At 38.2% G+C, this 10253-nt stretch overlaps 1 pseudogene; it reads right to left on the bottom strand.

Annotated features, from left to right (window-relative positions):
• Nucleotides 1-2320: 2320 nt before the first annotated feature.
• LOC149192460 (late embryogenesis abundant protein D-34 pseudogene) lies at nucleotides 2321-3049 on the bottom strand (annotated as a pseudogene).
• Nucleotides 3050-10253: the final 7204 nt, after the last annotated feature.

Here is a 10253-nt window from a genome sequence, read left to right as displayed (position 1 = left end):
AAAACATCAACAGAAGCTATTTCTCAAAGAATTAAAAGCAGTCCCCACTTCTCCTCTTCCCGCTACTGTAATCTTGCAAGCTGTTGAAGAAATGGGAAGGCCTCCTATTACCTCATTAAACAGAATCGGTCTTACCAATATTTCTCTAATAGGAGCGAGATCTAAATCCCATACTCCTCCATTTCTTTTGACTTTTGAAGTTTTCAACAAAAATCTACACAATGATTTAGTTGATTATGGAGCTTCATCCAACATTCTACCAAGAACAGCTTGTGCGAAATTGAATGTGAAGCGCCAAAAATCTATTGTTCGTATTTTTCAGTTAAATCGATCCCAAGTCGAAGTTATAGGAGAACTTAATCAAGTCACTATTAGACTCTCATCAAACCTGAAAGTGTGTCAAGTCATTGACATACTTGTGGTTGATATCCCCGAATTATACGGCCTAATCCTTAACAGAGACTGGTCAAAATAGCTTCATGGCTATTTCACATCCGACTGGTCCCACATGTGGCTTCCCTATAATGGTAATCTGAATCAAATAAGGGTTGACAGAGAGAAACATCGAAAGTATATCATCCCAGAATTGGAGGGAGAAAATGAACCAATCACATACATCAGCAACATCATTGGAAATTATTCAGTGGAATCATTTCTAAGAAATTTTAATGCAAATACTTCACCCTTCTTGGAAAATTCTGTTATATCATAAGTTGAAAATTATTCTCAAACAGACGCTTCTAAGTGTATAAATTTCGTAGATAAGCCTGTAGTTAGCTCTTTATTTTGGAAATTATTTTTTGATGGATCTAGATCTAACAATGGAGCTGGAGTAGGATGCATATTAGTTAGCCCAGAAGGGGGAAAAGCTATGCTAGCATGTAGACTTGAATTTTAATGCACAAATAACACTGTGAAATAAGAAGCATTGGTTCGAGGGTTGTATAAAGTTGTCGGCCTTAAAATCAAATATCTTCAAGTATTTGGAGATTCGGAAATTGTAATTAAGCAGGTGATGAATACTATACACTGCCTCTCTGGACACTTAAAACATTATCAATCATTATTCTAGGACCTCACCTGTCATTTTACAACATTTAACATTTCCCCTATCCCAAGACTCCAAAATGCAAGTGTCGATCTTTTGGTTAATGTTGCATCCAAGCTCATTCCACCAGGAGACTATAGCCCCGATCGATTTTCTATTGAATTAATTTTTAGGCCTTCTATTCCCGACAATATCATTAATTGGCGAGTCTTCAATAATGATCCGGATATCATAAGTTTTCTAACATCAGAAGGCTCTTACAACAACCAGATAATTGATGAAGATCAACATGACAACCAGCTTAAGCAAGAAATGACTGCAAATTCCATTCCCAAATATGTGGTTAAGCTTTAAGACTTATCTGATCTTAAGGACAGGTTCAAGAAACCCACTAACTCAAAGCTTCAAAGTTCAACTTTGAGATTTGAATTGTTAAGAAATTTATTGCATAACATAAATAATTACCGAGAGGAATATATATAAGAAAATAATCAGCAACAATCATAAACACAAATGTTTATCCGGAAAAAACCCAACCTAATAAGATCTTATTAATATTGGCCAAAACCCTGGCCAATCCGACCAAGTGAGCCTTCACCGCTCACCTCCAGGTATTGCATTACAATGAAGTCCTTCCAGCCTTTTATAAGCTCCATTACATATAATACCACGGGCAAAATACTATGGGTGCACAATACCATGTGCCCCAAAACCATCACTGTTTACCCTGGTCAACTTTGACTCTATCCCGAGTCAAGTTTACCTAACAATTCCCTCCTTAAACTTGACTTGGGGTTTCTTGACTAACTCGAGCCAAACCTACTAAGTGAGACAATCTGGCTCACTCTAGCCCTTACCCCCCTCAGAGTTTTTACCTAGGGTATTGTTAACCCGACATCCCCCCTATCACCTAGGTCTAACCTAGAATTTACCGGTGATTACCCAGGGGTACACATGCCTTACCAGGTCTTACAGTAGTATGCCCATTTACATGCAATAATTTTGACTTCATTAATTTTAATTTTATTTTTTTCCATGTCTTTACACATCCTATTTTTGTATATCGATTCTGCCACCATTTCCCTTTGCATGCCAACTTGGACGAGGTCGTCGATTAGGCCATCTAAAGCCTGGTGATCCGCCTTACTAGCAAGAAGCTTTACCTCCTGAACAACATGGACGCCCCATCCGACCTCAAGATCGGGGCAGTAGAGATTCCTAATAGCCCTGTCGAACTCTTCCTGTTTAGAAGATCCGGCTGCCTCATAATTTTCAATGAAACGTTGGACAGTCCTCCGCCCCAAATCCCTCGGGTTCGTGTTCAACCTCATTGCCTTCTGCGAAGCCGTGAACAGGAAATTCCCATTGGCCTCCACGTCTCCGCCATGAAATAGAAAGAACGTCTCCCAAGGTCGTTTTCATCGAATACGGCAATCGTGCATTAACATCTGCCGCCGACTGCGCCGCCGAGGCCACGCTGCCTTTAGAGATCTCGCCAGTCCTGGTGGCTTGCCGCTCGGCTGCCTGGACTACAACTGCATCGCTTAGTTCCACAGGCTTATCACCTGCTCTCATGGCAGCCGCCTCCAATGCTTCTCCGATGGTGACATCCGCGTTAGCCGCCGTGGGATAATCTGCGGGTGCCGGGCGGATGGCGGAGCGAATGGCCTGCCCGGCTACGTATTCCGTGGTGACGTTCACACCGGGCAGCTGGGCTTCGGCGACAGTGACACCCTACTCACCCACAATGTTGTCTTATGCCCGACTACTCACTAGGCCAGTGCAAGCGTTCATCTTGGCTGCCGCTTGCATGACTGAGGCGACACCTACCTTCAGTGTTTTGCCGAGCGCCCTCGTCTCTGTGCTTTGCATGAGAGCTGCGTCTTGCAGAGTGATGGCCTGCGCCGCCAGACTCCCACTGACGTCGAATATGTCTCCATATGTTATGGGCTCCGGCAATTGATCTTGCGCTTCATCCCTCCTTGCCTGCCCCTGACTCATGATGATCCTGATATGCAGGTCATGCCCGAAACCCCATGCCACCCTATTCATTGACCCTCGCGGCAGCCTCCATGGCATCACCGATGCCACCGAGATAAGCTTCCCCAGTCTCAGTGTGACTCGCTTCCAGTTCTTTGATCTTCCTCGCGTCCTTCGCTATAATAGCCTTGTCCACAGGCAGGTCTTCAGAAGTCAATCCCACTAGATAATTTAGCTCCTACAGGGATCTTGTTTTTTTTTTTCACAGTCGTGGTAGCAATCTCATCATTTCTCTAGCATACTTTCTTTTGCACCGATCACAGGATATGCGCACTCAACGCACACAGGTACCCAGCGTCTTATTTTCTCTCAGTCGATCCACAGATTGCAATAAACAACTCTCAACCTGATTTGAACTAGCTGCAACGACTACAACATCTCACACATTCAGCATTGGCATAGTGGCCTATCTGAGTGTTTCTAGAACCTTGTTCTGGCTGCATTTAGATTAGGTTTTGAAGCCAAAAATAAATCCTTCACTACATAGGCGTACATCCGAATTCCAAACCCTTAACCATGGCTCTGATACCAATTGTTAAGAAATTTACTGCATAACATAAATAATTACCGAGAGGAATATATATAAGAAAATAATCAGCAACAATCATAAACACATAAACACAAATTTTTATCCGGGAAAAACCCAACCTAATAAGATCTTATTAACATTGGCCAAAACCCTGGCCAATCTGACCAAGTGAGCCTTCACCGCTCACCTCCAGGTCTTGCATTACAATGAAGTCCTTCCAACCTTTTATAAGCTCCATTACATATAATACCACGGGAAAAATACTATGGGTGCACAATACCATGTGCCCCAAAACCATCATTGTTTACCCTGGTCAAATTTGACTCTATCCCAAGTCAAGTTTACCTAACATGAATTAGTTAATCTTGGAACTAACCTTAAACCTCAAAATATCAATCTAGGACTCGATCTTACGCTAGATGAAAGGTCAGCCTTTGTTCAGATGTTAAAGAAATACAAAAATGTTTTTTCCTAGAAGTATGAAGATCTCAAGACATATGACACTTCCATCATTCAACGTACCATTCCCATGATATCTGATGAAAAACCGTGCAACAGAAGTTGAGAAAGATTCATTCGAATTTAGAAAACCAGATCAAATATGAATTGAGTAAGCTACTCAAAGCCAAAATAATTTTTCTTGTCAGGCATTCAAGGTGGGTTTTCAACCTTGTTCCACTCAGAAAAAGATGGTGATATTCGAATATGTATAGACTTTCATAATCTCAATAAAGCCTGTCAGAAGGATAACTTCCCATTACCTCCTATGGAATAGATATTGCAGTCAGTTGCAGGCTCAGAACTAATGTCTTTTCTGGAAGGATTTTTAGGTTATAATCATATTTTAGTACATCCAGATGACCAGCTAAAGACTACATTTCAAACAAAATGGAGCACCTATGCCTATCAAAAGATGCCATTTGGATTAATCAACGCTGGTGCAACATTCCAAAGAGCCATGGACATAGCTTTCAAAGGTTTGGTGAACAACTCAATGGTAATTTACTTAGATTACATAATCGTGTATTCCAAAAAGCGCAGTAATCATTTAAAGGATTTAAAACAGATCTTTAAGCGTTGTCAAAGGTATGGAATTTCTCTCAATCCTAAGAAATCTTGCTTTGCTTTGAGTGAAGAAATCTCCTTGGATTTATCGTATCCAAAGAAGGAATTCCTATCGATCCTGATAGGATAATACAAATTTATGAAATCGCTTTACCTCATAACAAAAAATCCATGCAATCTTTCCTAGGTCAAATAAATTTTGTCAAAAGATGTGTCCCTAACTTTTCACGAATTGTTTTACCTCTCCAATCTATGATTAAGAAAAATTATGTTTTTAAATGGGGACATACTAAGCATGAAGCTTTTAATCTGATTAAACAAGCAATCATTAATGCTCACTCTTTAGCAACCCCGAATTTTTCTAATCATTTCATTTTATATACCTCTGGTTCCGAGAAATCATACGCAGCTATATTAACACAAGTCAATGATGACAAAGCCGAAGCACCAATTTCTTTCTTTAGCTCCAATTTGCAGGGGTCTGAATTAAACTATTCAAATGTTGAAAAACAAGCTTTCGTTGTTTTCAAATCAATAAAACATTTCAGACCCTTTCTCCTCAAAACCCACACCAAGGTAGTAGTCCCATTCTCAGCGGTGAGAAATCTATTAATGTAAAGAGATGTAGGTGAGAAAAGAGAAAATTGGGTAACATCACTACAAGAATATGACATTGAGATCATACCAACTAAAATTGTTAAAGGTCAAGGTTTTTGCAGAATGTTAGCAGGAGCATCCAACTTACTAGCACTACAAGATTCAGGTGATGATATACAAGTATATGAGGTAAGCCTCAATGACACTGAATCAAAATGTGATGACATTGTCTTTTATTTGAAAAATGGATATGCCCCTACGCAACTAAGTTACAAAAGAAAAATGGATTTGAGGATAAAGTCTAAGGAATATGAAATCATCAATGATGTGTTGTTTAGAAAAAATTATGATTATGTTTTTCTTAGATGTCTTGAAAAGTCTGAGGCAGGAAAGGTTTTGCAGGAACTCCATGATGGACCAGCTGGTGGACATTTTGGAGGAGACACGGCAGCACATAAAATCCTGCATGCTGGCTATTATTGGCCAACTTTATTCAAAGATGCACACGAGTATGTAAGGAAATGTAAAATTTGTCAGACAATTGATAGAAGACAGAGGAAACCCACATTACCATTATAACCAATCAACATTGATCAGCCATTTAAACAATGGGGACTGGACATAATAGGTGACATCGTTCCTCACTCTTCAAAGCAGCATAGATATATCCTTACAACAACTGATTACTTCACAAAATGGGTGGAAGCAATTCCACTTAAAGTAGCCAATTCTGAAAACATCATTGAATTTATTGATCAGTTTATTATTACCAGATTTGTCTACCATCTGCCCTCATGTTTGACAATGCATCTTATTTTACAGGCAATGTTATGATAGAATTTGTTCTTAAAAGAGGTTTTAAACTTAACTATTATGCTAACTATTATCCTCAGGGAAATGGCTTGGCTGAATCAACAAACAAAAATCTCATAAGAATCATCAAACGAACCATTGATCAAAGTCACAAAAACTGGCACAAATCTTAAACATTTTTCTATGGGTAGATAGAATAACACAGAAGGCCTCAATAGGCACTTCTCCATTTAAATTGGTCTATGGGAAAGAGGATCTCCTCCCTACAAACGTAACTATTCCCTCTCTAGCCCTGGTTCAATTTATTGAAGAAGCTCCTTCCTCTTCTATGCAATTAAGTCAATCACAAATTCTTAAGCTCAAAAAAGAAAGGGAAAAAGCCAAAATTACACATGCACATCATCAACAGTTAGTCAAATCATCATTTGATGTGAGTTCTATAAGTTCAAAATCCTTTCAGCTTGGAGACCTGGTATTAAAGTGGGATAAATCACACGAGGAAAAATGTGGCTCGGCCCATTTCAGATTGTGGAACAAATAGGCCCGTCAACCTTTTTATCGCAATATTTATTAGGCAAAAGAGATTCTCTGCCTGTTAATGGGCAAATTCTAAAGAAATATTTTCATAGAAGATAACCTCTTCTATCCCTTGTATACTTTTGCTTTAACTTTTTAGGAAAATAAAATTTGAGTAGCATTTACTTTTGGCCTTTACAATGATAATCTCTTTTATATTTTGACTTTTCGCTTGTATAAGTAGGGATTGTTATGAAGATGATTTTCAAATTTGAAACATAAGCTAAGTTATATTACTTTGAAATTTGATTGTTCTTTACCAAAATTACTTGTCCTTTTCTAAAACTCAACTTTGTAAAGAAACCTTTGTTCTACCATCAGTGAAGAAAAGTATCTATTAAAAAACAAGAACTCTCTACAGAAAAGAATCCTTAACTCTAAAATTGTCATCCATAAACTCTTAAGGAGTCAATGATTCTCCCCATCTAGTAAGTGTTTCTCTTTTTAGAGTGTAATTTTAAAATATGCTTAAACTTAAAGGATAAGAGGTCTCATCAAGGGCCGACTTACCATGATCATACGGAAGTAACAAACTGACATTACCAATACTGCACATTAAAACAGGGTAATGGCTTAAGATTATGTTAATCAAAAGACAAGGGGTCTCATCATGAGCCAACTTGTTCAGTTAAGTTACAACCAGTGAATGGCATTGTCAATTTTGGCCACCAACCCAAGATAATGACCTTTAAGGAGAAAAAGTGAATATTTTAAGAAAAAGGGATTGTTTAGAAAAGAAAGGAAAAAAGGAGTAAGTATATGAATATAAATTTATCTCTAAAAATTGCACGCTTATCTAGGTGGGATATTGAACCATTGTTGGTTAAAAGGTAACCCTATCGAGGCTATGGACACCTGCTCATAGCAGCAGCTCTACCTATGACAACTAAGTACATCTAAAAGCTAATTTGCGAGAGCCCCCTGTTTTTATCTTTAAAACCAAGTAATGACTGATGTAGACAAAGCAATTTTCATATTGAAGAGGATAATCAAATGGATGATAATTAGGTAGAATTTTTTATTATTATTCAGAGAAATTTTACTTATCTTATATTTCATGTATTTTTATATTCTGAACTACCTTTATTTCAGAAGTTTTTAGAAATTTCAAAAAATTGTCAAAGATAACTGGTTCTTCCAGCAAATCGTTAATTGTTGTGTTATTCAACAACCCACACATTTATTGGTGTAATATCTAATACTCTATTAATAAATGGGGACCCTCTCGAAAAAACCCTTCAAAAATAAATTTAGCACTTAGGCACTTTCTTTTAAGCTTTGAAAGAATAAAACAAGATATCAAGTCAAAACCCTTTTGAAACTAGCCATTCTCGCCTTTTCGCATACCGTTGGACCAAGTGTGTCAAAATCCTTATTAACAAGAAAAACCCGTGAATTGCGATAAAAAAGATCACCGCACTTAACTTAGATATCATTAGGCTTTTCATTTAAAGCTAAGACCTAAGGCATTTCCTATTAAATAAAGCTCTTATCATAATCGCACATCAATGCTCACAAAGGACGTAGACCCACAAAGCATGATGAAACATGCGAGATGTGATATTGTGATAGGACAAGTCAACTTAATCGCCTCGCATCAAAATACTTAAAAAAAAAGGTCTAAATCTTATGAATTGCGCGATCTTGCAAAATGTGATAAAATCCTAGACCCGATAGAAGCCAATGTCATAAATGGTAATTAAGTCTGACACGTAGTGAAAAATACTTTATAAGGTAATTACTCCATCAAACAAACTACGCTCTAAGTAAAAAATAATATATCGCTTATCCCGCATTCTCCATCCCGCAGAATCCTAAAGAACTTTGAGAAAGCGCACAATCAAATATGCGATAATGTGATTTGCAATATTGCATCGCAATCGCAAAATCAACATTCTCGCAACTTAAGCCCACCACCTTAAAAGTGTTCCTTCCCATTTTGCGATGCGGTAAATTAATGAATAATAAAGGCACCGATAGGGAACCATTAGTGGCTATATAATATAGGTTAATGGCATTTATGTTAAAAATCGACTCAATGTGATACGATATATTTTCATCTGTGTTTGATTAAAACTCCTTTCTTGTCACCTTTTTAAGGTTATCTGTATGATTCATTCTCATTCTCATTCTTTCTTGTGTTTATCTGATAGCTTCCGCTTTGCTCCATTTCAGGGAAAATCCGCAAGGAGCATCGTTAGAAACAATGGGAAAGAAGGGAAAGGCAGTTGCATCTAAGAAATCATAAATGATCACTCTTTTCTCTAATACTACGTGCAATAGAGACAGAGGAAGTGTGACATGGGAGGCCATGTACAACTCATTAGAAGATGAGCAACCTAGGCCACTAAAAACAAAGGCCACGACAGATGCTCAAGAGTCATCTGATACCTCCTATTTTGAAACGGCATGTTCTTTCCTACACGGCATAGCTACATGACCAAAAATAATCCCATACACAGACATGGTCAAATGGGTGATTGACGAGGTAGACATCGCAGACCAAACATTCAAGAATCACATGCAAGAGGTCATGGGGTCTTTCTCAGCAGAGAACCTACGACTAATGTACTAGTTACCAGAGCTGCAAAAGCTCTACAACAAACAGTTCCTTGAGCAATTTGCCAAGAGAATGAAGACCCGCAAGATGTCACAAAGACCTGGACATCAATTGAAGGCAAGCTCAAATGGGATAAAATGGCTATGTACTCTACGACATCCATTTGTCCCCCTCATAGTTTCATAGTAGCAATACTATGTAGATTTTTCGGTAAACCCAATAGCACCAAGTTTTCCCATGAATGGCTCCCATTGATAGATGCAGCAGTGAATGCAACAATAATGAACTGGGCTCAAATTCTATCAGACAATTTGGCTAAGGCCATTACATAATATAGAAGGAAGATAAATTCTTCTCTAAGAGCATTTCCCCGCTTTTTTCATGAGTGTTTTTGTAATGGATGCAATCTGTTTTAGTTCTAAATTTCCCAATATTGGATGGAAGTGGGCTGTACAGGACCCGCCTCCCATCCATATGTACCATAAGATTTTGTAGGAATCTCAATTTCACCCCCATTTTTATAAAATCTATCAAGGACTTATGCTACCCATCCATAAAGAAGTGTACAACAGAACCGCCCCTATGTTTTATAAAGAGGCCGAAATAGATATCTTGCTAGTAGCCAGATGGTTTAGGGAAGAGACCTTTACCTACATCAAAGTATTTGGGAGGATTGCTTCACTGCATGTTCTCCCATATTATGTCCCCGACAAATTAATGGCCAGAGAAATAATGTACCAAACAATAGGGGAAGACGGGTTAAGCAAAGGACTAAAAGAGAAGAAGGCGGCCATTTGGCCTACATTTCCATTACAATGTGGTGTATTTGTGCTACATGATTTTGGACATGTCTGCAAAGAAGTAGAGATCATTAAGTTTTTGAAATTAGCTATAGTCTAATGAAGGAAATATGAACCAAATGGCATTGTTAAAGACTTTACTGCTATGGTGAAAGTAAAGCAGTTGACCCACAAAGAAGATGCCTTTGATGACCTCTTCCTACAGGCAGAAATATTTTCACAAGT

This window comes from Pinus tabuliformis, chromosome 2_2 (genome assembly GCF_031772625.1).
Source record: "Pinus tabuliformis cultivar Carrire ecotype Pingquan chromosome 2_2, CPIR1, whole genome shotgun sequence".
Taxonomy (NCBI): domain Eukaryota; kingdom Viridiplantae; phylum Streptophyta; class Pinopsida; order Pinales; family Pinaceae; genus Pinus; species Pinus tabuliformis.
Note: the sequence above shows the minus strand (reverse complement) of the source record. Positions and strands in the feature narration are given on the sequence as shown.